Source organism: Protopterus annectens, chromosome 7.part0 (assembly GCF_019279795.1).
Source record: "Protopterus annectens isolate FY-2018-M chromosome 7.part0, PAN1.0, whole genome shotgun sequence".
Classification (NCBI taxonomy): Eukaryota; Metazoa; Chordata; order Ceratodontiformes; family Protopteridae; genus Protopterus; species Protopterus annectens.
Window position 1 is genome coordinate 1,240,820,232 of NC_056739.1, and position 12,647 is coordinate 1,240,832,878.

The window sequence follows — 12,647 nt, forward strand, 5'->3', positions numbered from 1 at the left end:
AAAATAGACCATCTAATAGAAACTGTAACTTTATATGAGAAAAAACTTTTGGGTCAAAAAAAGAGAAAAATCCAGGGAGACATGCAAGATTTCTCTTCAGGCAGAGTGTTGGCTTGGCCAAAAAATACATTGAATACAGTCAGTGCAGTGAATAATGCTGATATGCATGTTTCCCATTCAAGAACAGAAGCAGCAAATGCCTCTAATGGGGCAGACATGGCCCCTTTAAGAGAAAGCAACATTATTGGGTCTACTGAAGCTGAAACAGTTACCACACCCCCTGATGGCATCACAGCACACACAGCCAGCAGTGCAGTATTGGTGGATACAGCACACACAGCCAGCAGTGCAGTAATGGTGGATACAGCTTCCTTTACTGGAGGAGCACACAAGAAAAAACAGAACCATGCAGTTGATGTTTCATTCAGCAGTGTTGTTTCAGGGTTGAGTTTGAATCCTAGCAGTAGGATGGAAGCTAAATTACCATTTCCAATTCACAACACACATTTTCGGGAATGGTCCAACAGCAGGGGTTGCTTGAAAAGGAAAGCTTCACTTCAGGACGACAACACCATGACTATAAAAAAGATGTGGATGCAGGCAAGAAATCGCTAATATGGAACATTTCTTCCAGGAGACTCATATCACCTTTTGTATATGTCTTTAAACAAGGACTGCACTTATTACTCCATGTAATTGAACAAATGATTTTATTGGCTATTTTTAGTCTAAAAGTAAGGCATTGCATTTCTTGTGTGTCTGATGAAGCAGTTTGATGTGCTGTGAAAGCACTTACCATTAAACAGAATTCTTTTTTATTTGCTGCCTGCTGTGGTTTGATTCATCCTGTTTTATTTTTGCTTCATATATTCAGGTTAACTCACATAATTCTATCAACATAGTATTTATATCAACAGTTATAGGAAACCAGTACCTCCTATTCTTAAACCATTGGTATAAATATGTAAATTTGCCAAATATTATTTCATATTATTCCCTAATATACTTATTGGACCCTGAACAAAAATTTCCAGAATGCAGTATATTGATTGTTGTCCAGCCCCCAGACCTTGATCATGTCATCAAATTGTTCATAAGCAGGTATAGAAAGCTGGAGCAAAATGTTTATAAAACTGGTCTAACAGATTTTGTGTTATCTGATTGCTTCAAGGCTTGCTGATTTAAAAATAGTTTCTGTTTGTAAATTCTTGCATACACTGTTGGAAACTCCTGGTGTTCTAGCCAGTGTGATTCTCAAACAATATGGAAATATATCACTGATTGATAAGTATATTTATTGGCATTTTAACCTTTCAGAGTTCTGCATTGTCTTAATTTTGCCTGACTGAATTATTTTATATATTTTCTGGCATTGTTTTATGTTTCTCATCTGTCCTAAAACCATTTTTCCCCCTTCCTCCCACCCTATTCTTGTAAAGTTGTTATAGTTGGTGGCTTTGCAGTTGCCCGCCCCTACTGTAAATTTGATCTGGGACACCCGTCCCAGTCTGGTGTTCACTCTACTTAATACAGAGAGAACATTTGGGAAGGCCAACTCACTTAGGTTCTTAACCTCTGCTCCTCCTTCCTCTCTCCTTCCACTTTACTAAAAAAAAAATTGCACTTTATTTTGCTTTTACCTCTTCTTAAAAGTACTCAGTTGTATTTATTGTGCTGCATTTATTACTGCTTTGTAGTAGCCTGATTAAATTGTAACTATTATTCTAAGCCTTTCAGTTTAAGCACTTGGGCTTCAGACCAGTTGTTTTACATTAAGAAGGTTTGTGGTCTGCACTGTTGTGGCAGGACAGGTAGCTTACAGCATTCTAAATTGGGAATTGCTGATTGAAGGCTCAGTGTCTGTTATTCTAAAAGTGTATTAGTTCTGGTTTAAGCACTTGGGCTTCAGGCCAGTAATTTTACATTAAGAAGGTTTATGGTCTGAACTCTTGTGGGAGGAGAGGGTAGATTCTGCCCTTCTGAGCTGGGAGTTTCTGGTTAAAGGCTTATTGTGCCTGCTTATTTGAAGTGTTTCTTTTGAAATTGGAATGCCTTGTTTGCTATAGCATAGACTATATTCAGAACTGCTGAATCTAGCTTTGTTTGTATAACTTGAGCACTAATCCAGACCATCTTTTTGGAGAAGGTTCTCCTGCACCTTAGTGGCAGGAGTGTGCAGTTAGAACTTGTCTGATCGAAGACTGCTGGAACGGGGCTCAGTTTTTAGCTTTTTATTGGTTAATTTGTTTAAATCAGTTTTCTCATTTGCTACTGTTCTATTAAAAATAAATAAATAAAATAAATAATACTCTTTATGCATTGCCACTTAGCTAGGGTTAAACTATTCCGGGTGCCATAAAGTCTGCTCTTCAAATTTTCTCTTAAAACTAGTCAGTTTTTTTTAGTTTTAGCACTCAAATATGTTTCTTTGAGCTCAGCACTTGTTCAGAACTCATTGTAAGCACTAAATAAGCTACAAATTACTACAGCACTCAACTTTCTTCACTTATCTAGAGGAAAACAGTTTTTAGTACTTAATAAATAAGCATATATCCAGGTATGTCTAAGTGTCAGCTCCCGGCGTTTTCTCCTGTCTACCTGATGAATCTGTGCATCTAGGGGCAATGCAGCAATTGCTTCATGTACACAGACAACCCTCTTCTCCTACCACCCAACACTACAACCTGTGAGAGATGCACTTATACAGCCAAACTGAAAGCAAAGCTCTCTTCACCCAAGACTGGACTAGACAGTCAAGAGCAAAAGGTAAACACTTGCACCACACCACACTCATCACATAGTCCCTCAGAACCTACACCACCAAAAGACACACATAGCAACACAAAACATACCCTATATTTGCAGAGGCTCTCAATAAAAATCTGCTCAAGCAACAGAGACCGCCAAAGCAGAAACGCATGCAACCTCCACCCCCCAACACAACCCAAATGACACATAGCCTAAAAACTCAGTGTGCCACTCAACCATAGCCCATAAGGCAGAACAACGTACCCAACCCTCTAGTCGTAGGTGACTCTATAGTCAGGCACACTGATGTTCCACTCACCAGGCTAAACAAGGAGAAAGTTACTGTCCGTTGCCTGTCGGGTGCCAGGATCTGCCACATAACGCACGCACTCAAGTCACTCCACAACAAGTACAAATATGACTCTTTCATTGTCCATGTTGTTGTAAATGACCTGAGACATACGGTACCTCCCTGGACTACATGAAAGGAGACATGGAGGAGCTCTCTGATCTTGTAGCCCAGGTAGGTATGACTCTAGCCCTGAGCAGCATCCTGCCATTACCCAGAGTGATACCACAGTACAAGGGCAAAATGATGACTTCAACATTTGGCTAAGCTTCTGGTGTCATTCTAAGGGGATCCAGTATCTGTCTGCTTAAGATGACATGATCGACAGACCACGATTCTTTGCCAGAGATGGCCTGCACCTGTCGCCCTTGGGATTCCGGATACTGGCTAAGGCTCTTTCCACCCCTATAGTGCCTTTTTTAGGCAAGGTTCAAATGATAAATTCTCCTTCGTAACAGGTACAAGCAAGCAAAATCTGAGGGTAATGGTACTCAATGCTAGAAGTCAAAACCTCAAAATACATTCACTCGAGGCACTCCTTAAAATGGATAACATCGACATCTGTGCAGTGACAGAGACCTGGTTCATGGCTCCAGAGAGCATCTCTGCATTAACAGGCTATAATTCATACCACACCTTTTGGCCACCTAAACAGTACAGAAACACTAAGGGTGGAGGCGTGTCCATATTCTTTAAGGATAGCCACACCTCTAGGCTAGTTGCTCAGCATAATGCATCCGAGATTATCCAAGTGCAACTAACTCTGGGCAAGATCGCAATCCAAATTGTAACTTGCTACAGATCCCCCACCATGCCCCAGGATTCCCACTCCTCATTTCTTGATACAATGGAAAATATTAGGCTACAACCCAACACCCTAATAATGGGCGATTTCAACTACCCCACCATTAACTGGGAAAACTACTCATGTACCAACTCCTTTGCTCAACATTTTCTGGAATTCATAAATTTCAATGCCTTGGATCAACTTATCCACACCCCCCACCAGGGACAGCAATATTCTAGACCTGGTCATTACCAACATGGGTAACCGGTGTTCCACACCAGAGGCCAATTCCTCATTGGTCAGATCCGACCACAAGCTAATCAGCCTAGACATCCACATCCTGCCCCCACCCCCCATTAGGGAAACCACCATAAAAAATTTCTCCAAAGCTAACTTCACGCTTCTTAAGACAGAAGTGGCAAACTTCATGACACCCATGCAGATGGACAATAGAGGTATAACTGCTGAATCCTACACAAATGCACTTTATAAGCACTTACACGAGTGCATGGATCATGCCATCCCTAACAGAACCAAGATGCTATCCTCCAAAAAAGGAAGCCAATCTGGTGGTCCCCTGCCATAAACAAATTCTACAACAGAAGAAAGAAACTGTTGCAAAAAAGAGTAAAATCCCATGAGTGGAAGAACTCCCTTGTCAGCCTCAGTAAGAAGCTGAGATCCCTCATAAAATCCTCCAAAGCTAGTTATGAAAACAAAATTGCCACTGATTCTAAAGACAACCACAGAGCATTCTATAGCTATGTCATGAATATCAATGGCAACACTCAGATCTGCTCTGAGTTACAGCACAATGGCACTAAATATACAGAACCAACTGATATTGCCAACATCCTGGCAGATAGGTTCAGTGCTAACTTTACCCCACCCCACCCCCACCCCCTAAAGGGCCCATCTCTATACCGGAAGTTCCTGTAATCATGGCTGCACAGGTAAAAACCACACTCTCCAAAGCCAAGAACACAGCATCCATGGGACCTGACAACATCCCAGGCTGCGTTCTACATTAAATAGAGAATGAACTGGCACCCCACCTAAGCACCATGTTCAATCATAGCCTCACCTCAGGCTTTGTGCCCACTGACTGGTGCACAGTGACGGTTATCCCACTCCACAAAGGGAGAGCCACCATGGACCCCAGGAACTACCTCCCCATTAGCCTAATGAGCCTGGTCTGCAAGGCCATGGAACGTATCATCATGGAACTTTTAAACAAAGACACTGGTAATCTCCAAACTCTGGATCCCACCCAGTTCGGGTTTGTAAAAGCAGATCATGTCTCCTAAACCTGATTGACTTCTTTGAAGCAGTCACCAAAGCCATAGACGAGGGTAAGGTGGTTCACACAACCTATCTATATCTCGCCAAGGCTTTTGACACCATTCCCCACTCTGGAATTACAGATAAACTCACTAAACTAGGTATGAATCCCTATGTCACAAGATGGGTTGTCAACTGGCTCACTGATAGAACCACACTGTGAAAGTAGCAGACTCCAAATCTGACTTCAGACCAGTGACAAGTGGAGTACCACAGGGTTCAGTCCTGGGTCCTCTCATGTTTGGTATCTACTCTTCTGAAGTACAGGCTAACACAGAAGGTCTTTGGCTAACAAAGTTCACAGATGACTGCAAACTAGGAGCCATAATTGAAACTCCTAATGATGTGGACATCCTACAAAAGGGCCTCACTGAGACAGATACCTGGTGTCAAAGCCATGGCCTCAAGCTCAATGCCAAAACGTGCACTGTCATCCCCTTTGGTAAAATCTCTGTACCCATGAGCTACCACATAGGTGGTAGTCTACTTAACACCGAAAGTGTGATAAGAGACCTTGGGACACAGGTGGACAGTAGTCTTTCCTTTGACAATCACATAGCCACAGTAGTCAGGAAATCCTTCTATGTGGCACACCTCAACACAAAAGGTTTCTCATCCAGGAAAAAAGAGGTCATTGTTCCCCTCTACTCGTCACGCATTAGACCCATTATAGAGTACAACGCCCCTTTTGGTATGTATCTCACAAGACATATACAACAACTGGAAAGGCCACAGAAATACCTCACAAAGAAGATTACTGGCCTTAAACAGATGCCCTATGCAGACCGTCTCAAAAAACTCCAGCTTTACTCCATCACAAATCACCTACTCAGAGATGATCTCTGCCTAACATACAAAGCTATGTCAAACCCAGAGCTGTTGGACATGCTCCACTTAAAGAAATCCCAATCCCTCCAAGCTACATGCTCTAGGGACCTAAACCTTGTCACCACAATAAACAGAACATGCTGGAGGGATAGATTCCTGTCCCAGAGACTTCCCATACTCTGGAACAAACTGCCTATCTATATCAAACAAAGCTCCTCATTAGCACTCTTCAAGAAAAATCTTAATGACTGGATGGAAAATAGGAAATTCACCCAGGGGATCACCTCTGTGGCTCTGCTCGACAGGGGCACAGGAAAATAATTTTCTTGGGTGGCAAAAGCCAGGGTACCTTTTTGGCTAGGCTTGTATAGGCCCTAGGGCCGATAGCCTAGTATCTACCTATGAACCTATGAACCTATGGTACAGACTACCAAATTACATTAAAGCAAGTACTAGTTCAGATATTTTTAAGAACAGCCTGGGCACTTATTATGGGAAAAATATTTTAGTATATTGGCAGACTAGAATGGCATTAATGAATGTGCTTGAAATATTTGTATATATGCATGCTCTGTACCTGTACAGATGATGTATCTGCAACAAAATCAGTAAAATCCTTTATATAAGCAGTTCATACTTTTACATGAGATGAAAAAAAGCTGTCAAAAACATGGACACAGCTTATGTAATAGACCCAGTACTGGATAAAGTTGAGTACATAAGAGGGCATTTTCAAACATTCTTATGAATTTTAGGGGGTCTATAAACAATTTGAACAACAGAATCTTGTGAACATAAAAGCTTAAATAATGCAAAAGTAATAAAACCCATATTAAAAAGTTTGCTAAAACAAATTATCCAATACCTTTTCACACATAACAATAGGATTACTATCTAATACAGTGTAAAATACTTCATTTCAAAATGTCCATCATAATTTCATCATATAAAGTGCTATCCAAAACAACAAAATCACCCCCATCTGCTGCTTTGATGCAAGTAATAGAGTTTCAGGCTAAATTATCCAAGGCAAGTTTTTAATTCAAAGCTGATATTATATCACATAAAATATTTAATATTACTCTCGCACTAAGATACTGTTTCACCAGTTTAATAAATAATTTTGAAGCATCAGTCATAAGTGGCATGCAAGTTCATAGGATAACAAAAATTCTACAATTTTTCTTTAAACACTGTTAGTAGCTAATACATATTAAAATTAAATGCATATGTCTTCTACCCTAGGCAAAGAAGCTAGAGCAAATGAAAATTTGTACCTTGAAACATGTTTCTTGGTCTCATTTAATTTGTATATGGAAAAGTTGATAATGAAACAGCTTACTAACTGCTTATGCCTCCATGGTAGTTATAAAAAAGACCTTGTGTGTTGGGCTAATGTACTGTAAGTACTTCATCATGGAATTTAACTTTCCATTGGTTTTGTATGACTGACACTCCCCATTAAGCAAGATGACCTTCTGGTATCCTTATACCCTCTGCTGAACTGCAGTGATTTCAAACTCTCCACAACAGGAGGAAGAAAACTTCCATCGCTGTTCTTTTCATTTCTAAACTGTCTTCTGATTTCTCCTCCAGTCCTTATTAGCAGCTTTCTCATCACTGGATGCTCCTTTCTGAATGTTATCAGACACCAAAGGCTCTTCTTCATTCTCAGACTTGGTCATTTAGATGTGGATTTTAACCAGGTGTACTAACTGCTTAGCATATTCTGATTGTTTTTGTTCCACTTAAAAATAAGAAGTGTTGTTTAGATAGCAGTAACGGTCTCATGGAATTGATACTGCATGATGTGGCTGAGAGTGATGCAAAAAGGGCAAGATAAAATGTATTAGACTGTGAAAAATTGTCAACTGCTAGACTAGTAATGTCTTTCTGCTTTTCCTGGTTAGGGGTCGCCACAGGGGAACTCTGGTCTGCTCATGATTGGCAGTGGATTTTTACAGTGCCGAGTTGCCAGCCCGATGCCCAACCTTCAAAGAAGGCGCACCCATTCAAGCACGCACCTATCTGCATGTCTTTAAACATCACTCAACCACAGGGAGGACATGCAGACTCCACACAGAAGGTGCTCCAGCCAAGAACTGAACGGGAGAACCTCTTGCTGTGAGGCGAAAAGTCTAACTGCTGCACCACTGCGGCTCTAATCATGATTATTAACAATTTGTAAAGAAATGGATTTGGCTTTTAAAAGGTTTTGATAAACACACTGAACAGTATAAACAAAAAAGTATTTACAGAAACAAAATGATTTTAAAAATAGGAATCAGTACTACCAACCTATAAAAATATAGAAAAAAATCAACAGCACAACTATAAAAAGGGTGTTGTTTGTGTGATAAATGAAATATTTTGTATGAGATGGTGCTCGGTATTTTTCTCACCTGAACCATTTCTTCACATTCCTAGCCATTTGTGGAATCTATTCTGTTGCTTAGCAAAGTTAATGACGACACATTTTGCTGAATATGCATATCTAACCATAGCTCTAGTGCAAGCCTTTAACATATGATACTGGCAACCTATTTTTGTATGCTGTCTTTACGTCTGTCCCATACCACTGCTTTCTTTACATCTGCCCCATACCACCTTGGATTATCTCTTCATGTTTGCTTCCTCTTCAGGATCTCATGAGAACAGTGAAAATGGCTGAACCTTTGTTGAGGCCTTGCTTACCAATGGATCTACATCTAAATAAAAAATCTGTTGGGGCTGGTACAGGGTTGACTACTTTATGTTACTCAAAACTATATCCAAAAGTAGTAATATGAATGTTAAAATTCGACTAAGCCACATTTATATTCTAGCATAACATTTTAGTCACTCATTCAGAAAATGACACTGAAGTTCAAGTAATTAAACAATTCAATATTAGATTTCAGAACATAGAAACAAAGACAATTTAGTCTCCTACAAACATCTCATAGTATAGCAATAATCCACGCCTGGGTGTAGGTAATGCTAGATTTACCCACGGTTGGTGTGGTTTGGTCACGAGGGCTAAACCCGAGTGGCCAAACAAAGTCAACCGTGGGTAAATCCAGCATTACCCACACCCAGAAGTGGGTTATTGCTATTATACAATTACATTATTTAAGAAAAAAAAAAGACTTTTCTTAAATAATGGCATTGTATAATGCCTCCTTGCTGCCCTTCTGCAGCTGTCTGGTATTCTGCAGCAGTTCTCCTGTACTGCACATGTGTATGCCTATGCAGTACATCAGAGCTGTGGGCAAAAGCAACGGAGAAAGCAAGATATCCATTGCTTTTTACAAACTGTTTCACTATGTTAAATGGGTTTAACATAGCGAGACAGCTTTAAACAAAGCAACAGAGAATCTCAGTTGCTTTTTTTAAAGCTGTCTCGCTATGTTAAACTCATTTAACATAGCGAGACAGTGTTGCTGTAAGAGTTATAGTAATGAAAAAAGTCTGGGCGACCGGTCCTTTTTCCATTACTATAACTCGGATTTACAACGTGCATGCTGACCAATCAGCGTGCACGTTTTTTAATATTACTTTATCACTGAAAACTTATAAAAATGAATACTAGTTTCATGAATTAAAAAAAAAAAATTCTGAATCAATTTATATCCAAGCCATCCAGAGTGAATGAGTCATTTATTCATTCATTTATTTAACATTTGCTACTTCTGTCTTCCCTGCTTTTGAGCCCAGGTCATATTGGGAGATGGTCAATAGACTAGCATACCTACCCAGTTAGCAAATAATATATAAATTAAATAAATAACATAAATAAACTTCCAGGTAAGTGAGCTGTTCCAAAGATCCTTTTCAGTTTTGCCCCAGGACACATACTTAAGAATAGTAGACATACACAACAATATTACAAATAATGATAAAAGAGGTACATTGCAATATACAATAAGTCATGTAATAGAAAGTAGTACAATAGAAGACAGTGGGCCGGATTCACGAAGGCTTGCATGGAGTCTAAGACTAGAGTAAGACTCCATGCAGCCAACATGTCTGCTGAGCGATCCAGGAACAGCCGGCAGGGGTGTGCAAGAGAGCTCCTAAAACGACTCTTGCATGGACAGGGTTAGTTTATGCAAGTTACCTAATTTGCTGCTGAAAGCTATGCAAATGAGGTAAATTTGCGATCCAGGAAACACTAACCTGTCCGAGCAAGAGTAGTGTTATTTGCAGAAATGTACTCAGTTGGCAACTGAGTACCCTTCTGCAAATAGCAAAACGGAGCCATGACAGCTCCAAATAAACGATGCATCCAGTTGAGGAAGCATGCCAATAGCCAAATATATGGCCATCGGCATGTTTTTCCATTGCAACATAAAAAAATAATAATTTTTTTTCCTCGATCTCCAATGTTTAAGCGTAGTGCAGCGCCGCGCAAATGTGCTGTGCTCTAAAAACCAGAAAAACAAAAAATAAAAGCCATAAATAGGGATTTTATTCAAAATATTCATCTGCCATGCAAGTGAATAGCAGGCTGAAGACAACATGGCTACTGACTAGAGGTTGCTAAGGGGGGAAGCTCAGTCTGAGAGATGTAACCAAGCATTTGTAGGCAATCCTATGCAAATGAGGATAAGGATAGTGAATCCCAATTTTTCCTGCTATGTGAACCATGTCCCTAGAGTGTAAGAGTAGGATAAGGGGTGTAACAGAGTAGAAGATGGGTGACATCATGAGGGTGTATGTATCAAAAAGACTGGAATCTGATTGGAGCAGAGTGGCATGTGTTTGCTGTGAGTTACTCAGGACTAAAAGAGGTGTGTCTACAGTTGTCTAAACTGAAATCCAGAAACTGAAGGTGTACGCCGTGGCTATCACTGAAGTTTCTTGCAAAGCTGCTTACACTGTGTGCACGCTTGTGCACATGTGTGCGCACGTGTAAACCCATCTAAGACTGTGTGCGCAGGTGTGCACCCGTGTAAGCCTGTGTTAGGCTGTCTAAGCTAGTATACATGAATGTGCACCCGCCTAAGCCTGTGTAAGCTTATGTAAGCCCGTGTGCACGCGTGTGCGCTCATGTGCTCGTGTTTGTGCTTGTTTGTGGGGCGCTGCCCCCTGTGGAAACAGAAAGGGAAAAGGAAGAAAAAGAAGTAGTAGGAAGTTAACCAAGGAGAACTAGCAGAGCTGCCATGTGAAATCAATCAGAATCAGCCAATTACACAGGCAGTACAGTAGCCCAGTCCAGCCCAGCACCTACAACTCTGCAAACAACATTCTCCCATGTTTTTCTCAGAAACACTGCAACACTGCAGTCAACAAAGAGAAGTGAAAACTTAAAAAGCTTAAACTGAGACATAAAAATGTTAGGGGCTCCCATTGCTGTTATAAGGCAACATGTGCAAGATGCGGAGGGTGGTGCCATTGCGAATGCTGCTGAGCAACCCACAGTGAGGAGACAGAGAAGAGTATACAGACCCAGGGTAACCTACCAGGGGCTACATGAGCTGGAGATAGTGTAGTGCTATAGAGTGGACAGAGAGCTCCTGCAGCAAATTGTTGAGCTGTGCAGGCCACGCCTCACACACAGACCCAACAGAGGGGAACCCATCCCAGTGGAAACCAAGGTATGTGTTGGCCTAAGAATACTAGCAACAGTTACCTTCCAGAGACCAACTGGTGATATGATGGGGATTTCACAGGCATCAGCATCAAGGGTACTGCACCAGTTCCTGAATGCCATGTCAGCACATGTCAGTGATCATGTATATTTCCCCAATTCCCGTGAGGTATTGGCCAGCAATATGCATTTCTTCCAGCAAATAGCGGAATACCCTGAGGTGGTGGGTGGAATTGACTGCATGCACATACACATCAAAGCACCAGCTGGTGAGTGGGGTAGGGCCTACATCAACCACAAGGGCTTCCACTCCATCATCTGCTAGGTCGTGTGCGATGCCCAAGGCATAATACTGAATGTGTGTGCTGGCTGCCCTGGAAGCTACCACGATTCCCATATCTGGCATCTGTCGCAGCTGTCAAAGGTACAAAGCACAACGAGAAAGTTGAGGTAAAAAACACACCTTTATCAAACACAAAGCTTTCAGGTACAAGACCCTTTCTCAATGATAGACCTATCATTGAGAAAGGGTCTTGTACCTGAAAGCTTTGTGTTTGATAAAGGTGTGTTTTTTACCTCAACTTTCTCGTTGTGCTTTGTACCTTTGACTCTGCAGCAGTATATCTGTCGCAGCTGTACCAGACATTTAAAAATGGGGACATCCCTGATGGTCACCTAGTGGGGGATGCTGGATACGCACTGGAGCAGTGGCTGATGACACCCATCAGAAATGCACACACACCTGAACAAGAACTCCATAATGAGGCACACGCACAAACACGAAATGTAATCGAGCATGTGTTTGGGATGCTCAAGTCATGGTTCCGGTGCCTGGACACATCTGGTGGAGCCTTGTAGTACTCACCAATTACATGTACACAAATTGTTATGGTATGTGCCATGCTACACAATATGATCCTGCGAAAACAGCTGCAGCAGAAACAGCATGGGGCAGGGCCAAACAGCCCCCCATCATTGCCAAGGCCTGCACAGGCACAGCGTGACTCAGAGGAGGAACAATG